This window comes from Epargyreus clarus, unplaced genomic scaffold (genome assembly GCF_041222505.1).
Source record: "Epargyreus clarus isolate Ecla_fem2 unplaced genomic scaffold, WU_Ecla_fem_2.2 ptg000017l, whole genome shotgun sequence".
Taxonomy (NCBI): Eukaryota; Metazoa; Arthropoda; class Insecta; order Lepidoptera; family Hesperiidae; genus Epargyreus; species Epargyreus clarus.
In genome coordinates this window covers 10,724,721-10,738,303 of record NW_027332225.1, presented here as the reverse complement: position 1 = coordinate 10,738,303, position 13,583 = coordinate 10,724,721, and the positions used below count along the sequence as shown (strand labels likewise).

General features: G+C 33.7%; 2 protein-coding genes across 2 annotated transcripts in view; one reads left to right on the top strand and one right to left on the bottom strand.

Annotated features, from left to right (window-relative positions):
- LOC140748942 (uncharacterized) overlaps window positions 1–13,583 on the top strand; it is a 459,083-nt gene that overhangs the window by 354,321 nt on the left and 91,179 nt on the right. The gene's annotated exons all lie outside the window — the stretch shown is intronic.
- The window catches only part of LOC140748871 (furin-like protease 2), a 355,165-nt gene that overhangs the window by 282,176 nt on the left and 59,406 nt on the right, over window positions 1–13,583 (bottom strand). The window contains exon 2 of the mRNA XM_073081744.1: window positions 12,289–12,347. The gene's annotated coding sequence lies outside the window, so the exon portion shown is untranslated. The remainder of the gene's footprint in view (window positions 1–12,288; window positions 12,348–13,583) is intronic.

Here is a 13,583-nt window from a genome sequence, read left to right as displayed (position 1 = left end):
TTCAATAAAGTGAATAAGATTTAATACGTATTATATTTTTTTTATATAGTTTTATGTAATCACCTGTGTTAGTAAGACTGGGTTCCTATTTAAAGTTAGTTACAGATTCATTACAGAACACCTGGTGTACAGCTATTATTAGCTGTAACGACTCTAGCTCTTTAAGAACCAGAAAACATCAGTTCTGAATCACCTTTATGCTCCACATCCCTTAGAAAAAAATTCCCCGAGTTGATTGTTTTAAAAACTCAATTTTACGGAGATAACATACTGTACATAAAGTATAACAATAGTTTCTTCGAAGGTACTGATGAGCAATTAAATAGTTTATGCGATGTAGTGTAATGAATGAAAAGCGGTGATGACCTAGTGGCTAAGAAACGCGGCCTCTCGATCGAGGGGTCCGAGGTTCAAATCCCAGGCACGCACCACTGATTTTCAAATTTATGTGCGTATTAGAAATTAATTATCACTTGCTTAAACGGTGAAGGAAAACATCGTGAGGAAACCTGCATACCTGAGAGATTTATAAAAAAAAAATCTTAAAGGTATGTGAAGTCTACCAATACGCACTTGGCCAGCGCGGTGGACTATGGCCTAATCCATCTCATTCTGAGAGGAGACCCGTGCCCAGCAGTGGGACAGTAATGGGTTGATGACAGTGTAATGAATATGTCCATGAGAATACCACGCGATCATGTACTACGAAAAATGCTAATACATACCCAGAATTTACAAAATGCTACAACATTGCTACGCGAATGACGTATAATGGCTACTTCGAGCAAGAAAAAAACGATTTGGTGCATTTAAAATCCAATTTCTGGAATCGAAATTTTGCCTTTAGCACTGCGATAAGAATAGTTAATTATGTATTGATTCAAATCAATATGTAAAACCACGGCTTGCCACGGCCACTTGCCACGGCTCGCCACACATGACTTCCCAGTTAAACGGTTAATCGGCTACTCTTTAATTTGCTGATTACACACGAAATTTTCGGATTGCATCGAAAAGCGGTTACAGAAATCTCATGTAAGTTTGACTTTCCAATTCGTTTAACTAATTATTTCGTTTAATCAATTGTCGCGGAAAAGTTTTTTTTTTTATAATATAAGAGTAGCAGACGAGCATGCAGTCCACCTGATGGTAAGTGGCTACTGCCGCCCATGGACATCTGTAATCAACCCCAGATAGGATTAGGTATTCCAGATGCGCCGCTGAGGACTAATCTGGAACGCCTCGGAAAAGTCTGTCTCCCTTACCACACCCTTCACACCAGAACACAGCAACGCCTAACACTGCTGTTATTAGATAGAAATAACACCTATTTCATGACATGCCTAATGACATTACCTACTACGATGTAACACACACTTTTGTGTTACACGCTTGCTAAATATATTGGTACTTAGTAGAAATGCGCATTGCATTGAAGTCCTTAAGCTTTGTTAAAGTCAGGAGCCACGGGCGGTTTAAAAACATCCGTCTTGGAGCAACGTGAAAGAGTATGCTGAAGGCTTCTCCCAATGTGAGTATATAAAAGTTGAGACAGAGTTTAATTGTTGTTTCATACTATAGGACATGATATTATAAACGCCCCGAGTATTTTTTGTCACGTCTTTTCGTGAAAATGACGAATCATGAAAACTCCTGTTTATTTTGTACAATTGACCAATAAATTAGTTAAATAGGCCGCTCTACAGTTCGTTTCACGCTTCTGGTCACTAGTGCCGGTCCGCCGATCCTAAGTTCCTGATCGTCATTTGTTTCTTGTCCCCTGCCATCCTGAATTTGCGACAAGGAGCGCCCGTGAGTTATCGAGCCGGAGGTAAGGACATTTTCAATTTCGCCCCGAAACTATCACGTTCATTTTATCTTTCGTACTCGGCTCATGTGTGCCCAATTTCCATGTAGGTACTGTTTATTTTTAAATTTAAATTAGCAAAGTCAAGTTCTATCTATAGTATCTTTATATTTTGTGTGATTTCGAGGTATGAAAGATGGTAAAACCAGTACGGTTCTACAGGGGAGGCACAACTTCCATATCTATTTTTACTGTAAAGTAATTCTTGCGGTGGAAGGGTGTGAGTGCTGGTTGACTAACAAATAGGCGATTATCTTACGTCTTTAGGATAGGCAACGCGTCTTTGATCAACTACTTCACGTAGAGCTCCAGTTTTACATGGATATCGTTCTGGCCATCAGCGAAAAATCATGTTATCACTTTATTCGATATTCAGTAAACTTTTCAAAGTAAGTTTTGTTCATTGTTACATGGATTGTTACATGGATATCGTTCTGGCCATCAGCGAAAAATCATGTTATCACTTTATTCGATATTCAGTAAACTTTTCAAAGTAAGTTTTGTTCATTGTTACATGGATTGTTACATGGATATCGTTCTGGCCATCAGCGAAAAATCATGTTATCACTTTATTCGATATTCAGTAAACTTTTCAAAGTAAGTTTTGTTCATTGTTACATGGATATCGTTCTGGCCATCAGCGAAAAATCATGTTATCACTTTATTCGATATTCAGTAAACTTTTCAAAGTAAGTTTTGTTCATTGTTACATGGATTGTTACATGGATATCGTTCTGGCCATCAGCGAAAAATCATGTTATCACTTTATTCGATATTCAGTAAACTTTTCAAAGTAAGTTTTGTTCATTGTTACATGGATTGTTACATGGATATCGTTCTGGCCATCAGCGAAAAATCATGTTATCACTTTATTCGATATTCAGTAAACTTTTCAAAGTAAGTTTTGTTCATTGTTACATGGATATCGTTCTGGCCATCAGCGAAAAATCATGTTATCACTTTATACGATATTCAGTAAACTTTTCAAAGTAAGTTTTGTTATCAATAAAACTAATTTGTTACGTCTTATGTACGCCTGCCTAGCTTCAAACTGGAATATTAAATATGTAATATGCATGCCTACCCTATGTTGTATTGTATATCTAATATTCAGGACTAGAAACATTTTTGAAAGTAATTGAATCTAAATATATAGCGGATCGGATTAAAATTTCAGTTGAAAATAATTTTGATATTTGATATAGCAGCAACATTATTTATTTTTATTCCAAGAGATTAAGTAACCGAGATAAAGTTACGAAAAAAATAATTATTTGTAACGAAAACGAAATCAGATATAATTTGAAACATTTGCAAAGTAATAGCAAGGTAAAGTCCTGTTACTTGTTTCGTAAGCCAATGACATACTACGCTTTATACCGAATATTAATTAAACTATTAGTTTTCCAAATAGAATAACAAAAAAATAATACAAGCTTCCAAAAGGGATAACCACAGACATTATATAAACAATTTAAAAGCAGATAGGTGTAGCACAAACGAAAAATGTTCTATATTTCTATATACTTTAGACTTACTGTTTAGAGTGATTCCTCAGTTTCCATTTAAACCAGTATCCTGCGGTAGAAGAAGCTAATTTAAAGTTTTTGTATATTTTTACTGCAAGATTGTATGGTAGTTTCTATGTTGTTTCAAAATGCACTATTAAATATATAGGGGGGTTACTATTAGATATATAGTTATTTTTTTGTCAAACGTTACGACTGTAATTAAAATGTAATAATTAAATCATGAAATGGTGGTTTAATTATTACATCAATTTCGAGAACAAACCACATTAAACATATTTTACGCAAAATTAGAACCAATTGATAAACTGAATGAGAGCCTTCAATTTGATGGAATTGCCATACAAATCGATGAACAAACTTCCTCATTACATATTCACGCGTTTATCGAATGAGAGAGAATGGACATTGACGAGCCGTTATTAATTCATGTTTTAGTTTCCATAGTGATATATTAATAAAATCTAATAACATAGCCTGCGATTACAAGCGATACTTTTACAAAGCGAAGCATGTTGTTATGTGTGGGTCATATCTCGCAATGTTTTTGTAACTATTACAAATGGTTTTATTTATCCTAGATAGTGGTATTATAATTATATGACTTAATATATAAATTATTAAGGGTATTGTTCCGCAGATCGGACGATGCGACAATACAAATGCCCTTGTCGTATTTGGGCTTGTTATTGTTATACATAGATAGTCCCAAGTCGTAGTGTAGGTATGTTAATGAACCAATTTTTCATTTATATTATTACATAAAGTATTACTTTGAAAGAGATGTTCTTTTCCTTATTTATGTTTTACTATTTACATTGACAGATACCAAATTTGCGTGGTCACTGATTGCACATACGTGACATTTCACGCCGTACACATAGACACTAACATGCTACATACTTGTGAAATAGGTAATTTATTGTTTAACAGTCAGATAACTGCCGCGTTGCCAATTCCTATATATGTTTTCTGTTATATTTTTAGCTTTACAACAACCTAAAGACAAAGCAAATTAACTCTTTTAAAAAATATATCTTCTATTAACCGCTTAAGCCCCGTTTTTAATAATTACTATAACCAATGTTTCCACCAAAGATCGACATTTGACAATTTCTTGACATTATAAATTATACCGATATTTGGCTGGGTAAAATTTGGACAGACTGAGTATTAATAACAGGCGTAAACCAATCACTGGTTCAAATATTTAATCTTGAAACGTGATACATTTCGCCCCAATTAACGCATACCAGCTTGCAGTGAACTGGTTGCCCATACATTACATTTCATGGGATACGCACTGACATATGGATGAAATGGTGATTTATCTCTTAATGGCCTTATTTGTTCCCTATTATTACATGTTTAAACAAATTATTATATAAAAAAACCCCGGACACAACTATCTTATACTTTATATAGTTACTTTATTTAGTATAGTTAGAAATAATTTAATGAAGTGAATATCGCGTAAGTGATAAATTGAAATAAACTACATCTATTTTAGTCTACGAACCAGATCGTAAGTGGTACTGTCTTCTATGGACATCCGTTGTCAACTACACATATAGCAACACTAAGTGGAAATGCCTTATACGAGAAGTCTGCCTTAACACACCCTTAAACCAGAAATAACCTTACATCGAGTTAATCAAACTCCAACACTAACTAACGCAGAACACACAACACACATATAAACCCATCGGATTTAAAGCACTAATCAAAAGTAATCTTAATCTAACATCAGCTACTTCTAACGTCATCAAATCTGCAGTTCTTAGAAAGAATTTTAAAAATAATTATGATCATGTATGTATACGCCCCAGTTAGCGAAATATGAGATTACTTTTGATAATCAACCCCTAAATGTAAGAAATATAATATTGCACCCCGACAACAAAATTAAAACGCCTCCAATAGATGTCACTGCCTTGCCAAACCCTTCAAAGCAGAACCCAGACTGCTGTTATAAAACAGAAATAGGTATTGCGGTGAAAATTCCGGAGTGCTACTTATATCTCCTTATAATATATTTGAATCGAAACACGAACCTACGTTCCTATTTTACATTTATATGAACGTTCTACCTTCATATAATAGTAAAATGCTATTTAACCTTGAAACGTGACGTATTTCACGCCCCAGTTAGCGGCGACAATCGCGTGCAGTTGCACATACGTGACAACTCAACTCGTACGCACTAACTGCATACTTGTGAAATGCGTAATTGATCTTACATCAAATACATACGCTTTGCTCTGATTGCTGCGTCAGATTTAGATAATAACTCATTTCGTAATGGAATTACGAGTTTAAGTAATTGGCAAGACGTGTGTTTTAATTAAATGTAGGTACTCTCATGAAAAAAAGAACCGTTAATTAAGTTCTTTTTTATCGGAAATTTTATTTATTTTATCCGATTAAAGTAATACATAAAATATAACATATACATATTTTTATTTCCCCATAACTTGTCTCTCCCCATAACTTGGGGAGGTTGGATGGCGGGTCAGATATTTTCAAATGGCCTGTAAGACCTCCGATGAGGTTTATAGATATAGAGTGATATAGAGCTATGACTAAAATGAGCTCTGCGAAACAGAAGCGTGCAAGATTTTTTTACCATCTGGGTTCACCCATCTAACTTCTGATCGCACTCGGCGTTGCTTAACTTTGTAGCACGATTGAGATCTACAAGCAAAGTTGCGCCCATTTCATATTAAACATTCATATAACAATGTTTTAACGTAAAATTAAATTCAGAAATTCGCTAACACTCAATGACAGACCATATTTACATATCGTTAGTAAATAGTGTTGTGTCAAGTGGTCCGAAAACAAAATGTTAACTCAACGTTAATTCGTTAAAAGCTAAATATTTATGAACATCCGTCCAACACATATCTATTGCATAGTATTATTATCTAACAGTAAACCCCGTTGTGCACATGCATTTATTATTTAGAGCGCATCGAACATCATTACAGTTGCGTTAAAATTCATTGAATTCAAATTATTCAAAGCACAATCGCGCTATCATATCGCAAATACATGCCACATCTGTTTGACATACTATTACGAATGATATGTAAACACCTACATGGTATTGTCAATATTACTGTTTAACCCATAGAATAGTAAAGATTACTCACTCCTAACTAGAAAATGTGCCCAGTTTTGAGAATTGAAATACTTGCGTAAAAAAGTTTTGCCACGTCTCCGTGCTAAAATATCCCTAAAATATTTGAAATAATTATTTATTTATTATGTAAATTCATGTAAATTACGCAGTATTAGTTATTTATTCGTAAATTTTCTCTAAAAATGTTTTTATTTGTCAAGAATTCAAAAAAAGTACTTACGATAATAAGCCATTTGTGGCTTCATTCAATTTCAAGGCGGCGAAGTATCTTTACTAATCTATGGTTTAACCATGTATATAGTTTAAAAAGTAAAAAATAATTATGGTTTTAATTAAGTGCGGTTATTGTCATTTTTCATTCACATATTATGTGTCGGCAAAACAGGAGAGGAGAAAATGTAAGGAGACAGAAGACTTTTTAAGGAAGAAAATGTTTGCCATTATTAAATAAAAAATTATGTGGACGCGAACTGTTCTTCTACATAATAATTTTACTATGCTGTCAATTTCAATTTGTCTATCAAAACGGTAATCGCCCGTTTATATATATAAAAAATAATAAAATAAAGAGCACAACTGTATGAGAAAGTAACAGTTATTTATTCATCAAAGTATCAATTTATTTATTTATTTATTTAATTCACAAAATCCACAGCTTGTAACAATCAATTTACAATCTAAACTTATAATATAGGTCTTGAAGCCAATTACGGATTTACAATATACTTATTAAGCTAAAAAACGTCACATAGTATTCATCACATTACTTAAGAATAAAAGCATGAGATTTATATATATATTTATATATTTCAACATATATATAAATAAACAAAGTGCTCGAGATTTTTTTTTTTTTTTTTTAAACGTGGAAGAGTGTGTATGGTGTGTGTGTGTGTGTGTGTGTGTGTGTGTGTGTATGTGTGTATGTGAGTGATTGAACGTGAAACAAAGTTTAATTATATAACGATATTTTAAAATAAATATAAACATGATGTTAATAAAATTATATTTATAATATAATAATATAAATAATATAATATAATGTATATGTATAAGTACCTGCTATATAAACTCTTTTGCCTTTATGGTATTACAACTATTTAAGTTTTTACATTCGTTTATAATTTGAAAAATTCTTACAAAGTACCTTGGCAACTTCGCGTTTGAATGAAGTTTTACTAGAGTGAAAGATATCAGTTGTGTTAAATGTTTTATTATAAATTTTGTGAAGCCTATTGACAATCGAATTTTGGGCATAGTTAGTTCTTTTATGGGCAGTAGCAAAGAGTGCCGTATGTCTCGTTCGTGTACTTGGAACACAAAAAGTTAAAATTTGTAAGGCTAATTCACAACAGTCTATGTAATTATTACATATGCCATGTAGAAAGGACATATCAATTAAGATTCGTCTACTTTGAAGAGACATGCAATTGTAGTGGAGGCTAGACTCGCTGTCATGTGAAGAGCAGCCGGTAAATCGAAAGTGTAGGTGCTTTAGAAATTTAGACTGAATATTCTCAAGCTTTTGAATATACGTCACATATTGAGGATTCCATATTATGCTACAATACTCGAGAATACTTCTGACATAAGCAAAGTATAGTACTCGTAGACATCCAATGTCTGAAAAGGGCTTACTGACTCGTAAAACAAAACCTAAATTTTTGTATGCTTTCGCAACTATTGTATCGATATGTTCAGAAAATGTCAATTTTGAATCCATTACTACCCCTAGGTCAGGTACACTATTTAATTCAGATAAAGTAAAATTATTTATTTTATAATTGTATTTAATTGGATTAGTTTTTCTAGTGAATGATACAAGACAACATTTCTTTAAATTTACACCAATACGATTTTCAATATAATAACAGTTTAATCTATCTAGATCGGCTTGAAGGTTGATACAATCAGTAATACCTTTAACTTCCATAAAGATTTTTGTATCGTCAGCATACATTAAAAATTTTGCATGCTTAAAGCATCTACCCACATCATATAAGTACGTGGCATATAACAATGGTCCCAGGATGGAACCCTGCGGTACCCCAGATGGAACTTCTATAAAGTCGGAGCGTGAACTACCTACCACTACAGCTTGAGAACGATTGCGCAGATATGATTCAAACCATCGCAACAAATTACCATGGATACCCAGTTCAGATAATTTACGTAGAAGGATATTATGGTCAACACGGTCAAATGCCTTTTCAAAATCCGTATATATTACATCTACTTGTGACCCACCATCCATACTATTAGCTACATAGTCTACAAAAACTCCTAGGTTAGTAGCAGTTGACCGACCCTTTATAAATCCATGTTGTTCAGAGGGAATCGAAGTGGCAATTATTGGATATATATAAGCATGGACTACCCTTTCACATAGTTTACCAAGTACGTTCAGAATCGAAATGGGGCGGTAGTTCTCTATTGTTGATTTAAGTAGATTTAAGGTAGTTCTCTATTATTGTTGATCAATAAACATTATGTTACTCCAATATTAATATATTAATTAATATTAATAAATATCGGTTGAATATCTTAACGGGGCGTAGTAAAACAATAACAGTTAAGTCGATATTTTATAACAGTCCCATAAAATTATATCAGCTTTATGGCGTAATGGGTGTAGCATTAGTTTATTTATGGGCAACATCGGTACAAAACCGCAAACGTTGCGAATGAGCTAAGCTAAACCGAAACAAATGTATTGTGGTCATCCCGCGCCAGCTCACAATGTAATGCTAGTTTAGCGGGAATATCGTAGACTAACATCATTTAGTTTTTTGTAAAATCCTTGTAACAATGGAGCTGTAGGATGATAAGTAGTCACTGAATATCAGTAATCAATTGCTAATATGATCGGAGTTCTAGCTAAAGTATTCGCATAATTATGAGTTTCTATCCCTGAAGCACAAATTGAAAGTTCTTTTGAAAGTCGTCTTTTAAAAGCTCCCTTTCCAAGGCCTTTATACTTTTAACAGCAGTTCAATCACTGCTATTATACAACTATTGAAAAACTAAATTTAGCAATGGTACATCCACCAAAGAACTTTAAACAATTGAACCATCCCATTTGTTTTAGCGGTACTTGTAGTATACATACTTTTAAATACTTCTCGAAAATATGCGAAATCTGTCAATGCACATTCGACCAAAATGGTAAATTATGGTCTCAATATTTTAATATGAGATGTTGTTTTTTATCAATATATTAGTGCTATACGTTACTAAATGCTAACATTGCTATCGTTAGCAGCTTCAACAGCGTAATTTGTCTTAGCTTAGAAAAAAAAAATCATGATGCTATTGGAGGGTTTTGTTAATATATTTGCACGATACATCGGTACGTTGACCGCAACACTGCGAATGAGGTATGCTACACCGAAACAAATGTATTGCGGTAATTGTTGTCAGTTTACAATGTTTTGCCCGTTTAGCGTTAAATATCGTATGCATTAATAAAGGTAAATGATTAGCAATTAGCATGCATTATTTAGGCCTTTATTATACGTATCAATTATCAATTATCATTGATTTTATTATTTTTTAAGTATTTTACAATTTTGTAACCTCATTATATGTTATAAGTATTTTAGTGCATAATAATTCAGGTACCCTATATAATGTGTCCGTAAAAGAGAAATAGGAGTCGATGTCGAAACATGAAATATTTAAAAAGTTATATTTCTGTCAAGATATCTTAATAACTTATAAGACAAGAAGAAACTCGGCACTTCGGCCCTGGAGCCTATCTCTTGCATGCACCCCTGATTCTAAAGTTATTTGCATGTGAGAAGTTAATTATCATTATCATTTTCTTAAAGTTGAAGGAAAACTTCATTCAACAAACAATTACAAAACGATCTTTAAGAGTGTGTGAAGTCTACAGACTGAGCCAGGTGGGGTTAAGATAGATATCAATCAATCTATAAATGGATATACAAATAGAAGATATTAAACAATAACTTGTTCAATTTGTTACCAAACGCCCATGACATCATAAACTGTCATTACATGTCAAAGTCATTGGATGCGCTATAATCGATCGTGCACAACTGCACATGTTTCAAATTGGCACATGCTGATTATAATGCAATTTGTGTCAAGAGCATGGCGGGACCGTGATCTCTGTAGAACTATTATTTTGTCTCAAAGCCTGCATTAGTGCTTAAATAGGTACACGCCCTTTATTCAAATACTTTAGTACAGAAGACATTTATGTACGAGAAGAGATGGCGTCATCTACAACCCATTACTGTGCCACTGCTGGGCACGGGTCTCCTCTCATAATGAGAAGGATTAGGCCATAGTCCACCGCGCTGGCCAAGTGCGTGTTGGTAGACTTCACATACCTTTGAGATTTTTTTTTAATAAATCTCTCAGGTATGCAGGTTTCCTCACGATATTTTCCTTCACTGTTTAGCAGGTGATAATTAATTTCTAATACGCACATAACTTTGAAAAATCAGAGGTGCGTGCCTGGGATTTGAACCTTGGACCCCTCGATCGAGAGGCCGAGTTTCTTAACCACTAGGCTATCACTGCTGAGATGGCATCACGTTGTCCTAAATCACGCTATCGCAGTTTTTTTAAACGTCTTGAATTATTAGAGTACAAGCTCCCCTAGCCTCGCGAAAATCCTCTCTTTGCCGTTAATATAGTGCCTAGTGATTTAGTCTTAGTTTGCGTGTTCGTTTAGTCATCAATAAATAACCTAGGGAAAACATTATCTATTATCATAATTTTATCAAAACCATAAGAGTCGTATTTGACATACCAATTACGTACTATATGAAGAAATACATCAATTTTGAAACTTAAAAAACTAGCATATTCGATGTATGCTGTAGTTGCTTTGTGTCGATCAAACTAAAAGTGGAACTTTCACCTATTTCACCATATAACAGCAGCATATAATATAGAAGTACTGATACAAAACGTATTATTCGCATACAACACTTACGCAGCCAAATAGAATTCAGCACGTTCACTATTAAGCCGACTATTATCCATTATATATGCTACCCGTAGTCTTAATCCAAATTAAGTGGCCGATGGCGTTGCCATAATGGAGCATGCAAATAGTCTAGATAGGCCCAGCTGATTGTTATGCAGTGCGTGTGAACGACGGGACCTTGAAATCTTCGAATTCGCTTGTAACTGCTGTTGTCGAGCTATTTGGCTGCAATCAACGAGATTGGAATGCGGATAATGTTGATGTGTCCCATGTTTAATGATTGAGAAACGTATGTTTATACCACGCCTTTACTACTACGCTTTTATTAACTTAACTTGTATGTATGTAGGTATGTATGTATGTAACGGAATCTTTAAACTCGATTTTCATCGACTGAATATTATTATATACGAGTAAATGCCATTAAAATTATAAACCCTAAGGATCCCTGAGCAATAAGTTGGGACTAGTATGTCTTCCTTACCACTGCTGTTATTAGGCAGAAATGGGTGTGGCGGTGGTGCCCACGGAGTCGAACCCCAGAAATTTCTACCACATTTAATCCCTTAAACTTTTTAAACCTACAACTAAGTACTGCTTAACTTACTTTATAACATTTGATAACGTTTACGTAAGTACTGAATGTGCATTGAGGTCACGGCTGATTGTCGATTTACTTTGCCATTGTTATTACTCAATGCAATTAGTACCGAAATTGATCAAGTTGTATTGTTATATGTGCCCATTTTCAATTAGTATAAAAACATAAGATACGCATAATTACCTCACAAAATTACAGGAAGTCGTCCGTTGAACCCGTTGCTACAATATCCAATTGATTACCTGAAATGTAAATAGAGTGTTATAATTAGCATTATTTAAAAGTGCAATAATCTTTAGGTTTTTGGATGTTAAAAGATGATGTGGCAGTGATAGCCTAGTGGTTAAGAAACTCGGCCTCTCGATCGAGAGGTCCGAGGTTCAAATCCCAGGCACGCTCCTCTGATTTTTCAAAGGTATGTGCGTATTATAAATTAATGATCATTTGCTTAAACGGTGAAGGAAAACATCGTGAGGAAACCTGCATACCTGAGAGATATGTATAAAAAAATATCTCAAAGGTATGTGAATTATACCAATACACACTTGGCCAGCGCTGTGAACTATGGCCTAATCCTTCTCATTATGAGAGGAGACCCGTGCCCAGCAGTGGGACAGTAATGGGTTGATGAAGATGATGACAGATGATGGTTAGTTAAGTGGATAATCTCAAATTGTATCGCAGTTTCATTTTATTGGCAAAAACCCTTAGGAAAAATACACCAGTAGGAATGATTGTTAGTTTTTATCATTTTAGAGACTAAGATATTTGTATACATTCTCTATTTATTATGTCCATCCATAGCATAGAGAGTGGATTTTGAACGCCACAAGTGAGGTGAGGGAGGTGAGTAAGTACGTACTCTAAATACTGGAAATAGCAAATTTCACTAAAATGAATCATTCATTTTGATGTGAAACATACATGCATACGAATACTAGCAAACATTAGACAAACAGAAAGTTGCAGAAAACATTTTACCAATTTAAACATATTAACGTTAACATCAATGTACATCCTGGAAACATGCATCTTTGTAAAGAAACATAACAATTTATTTGTCCATTCTAAAGAAATGAATAAATATAGCTCACGAAACCCATATAAACTCGCAGTACCACCATCAAGACTGGCTATGTGTGGCTCAGGACCCTACTCCATGTGTGTAAAAATTTATAATAAAATTCCGAAAAATATTCAAAACGAAAACTTAGTACAATTTAAAAATAAACTAAAAAAACTATTAATTACCAAATGTTATTATTCCCTACAAGAGTTTTTCAAATGATTATCAAATGATTTCCTCTATTTAATGATTTCCTTTATTTGATTTTAACCAAATTGACAATTAAATAATATTATTAACATAAGAGACATTCTGACCTATACAAATAATTGACTAATTAACTATTATGATTATTACATTATATTAATTCTTTAAAATAATTGACATGTAAAATTAATTCTATCTCGACAAT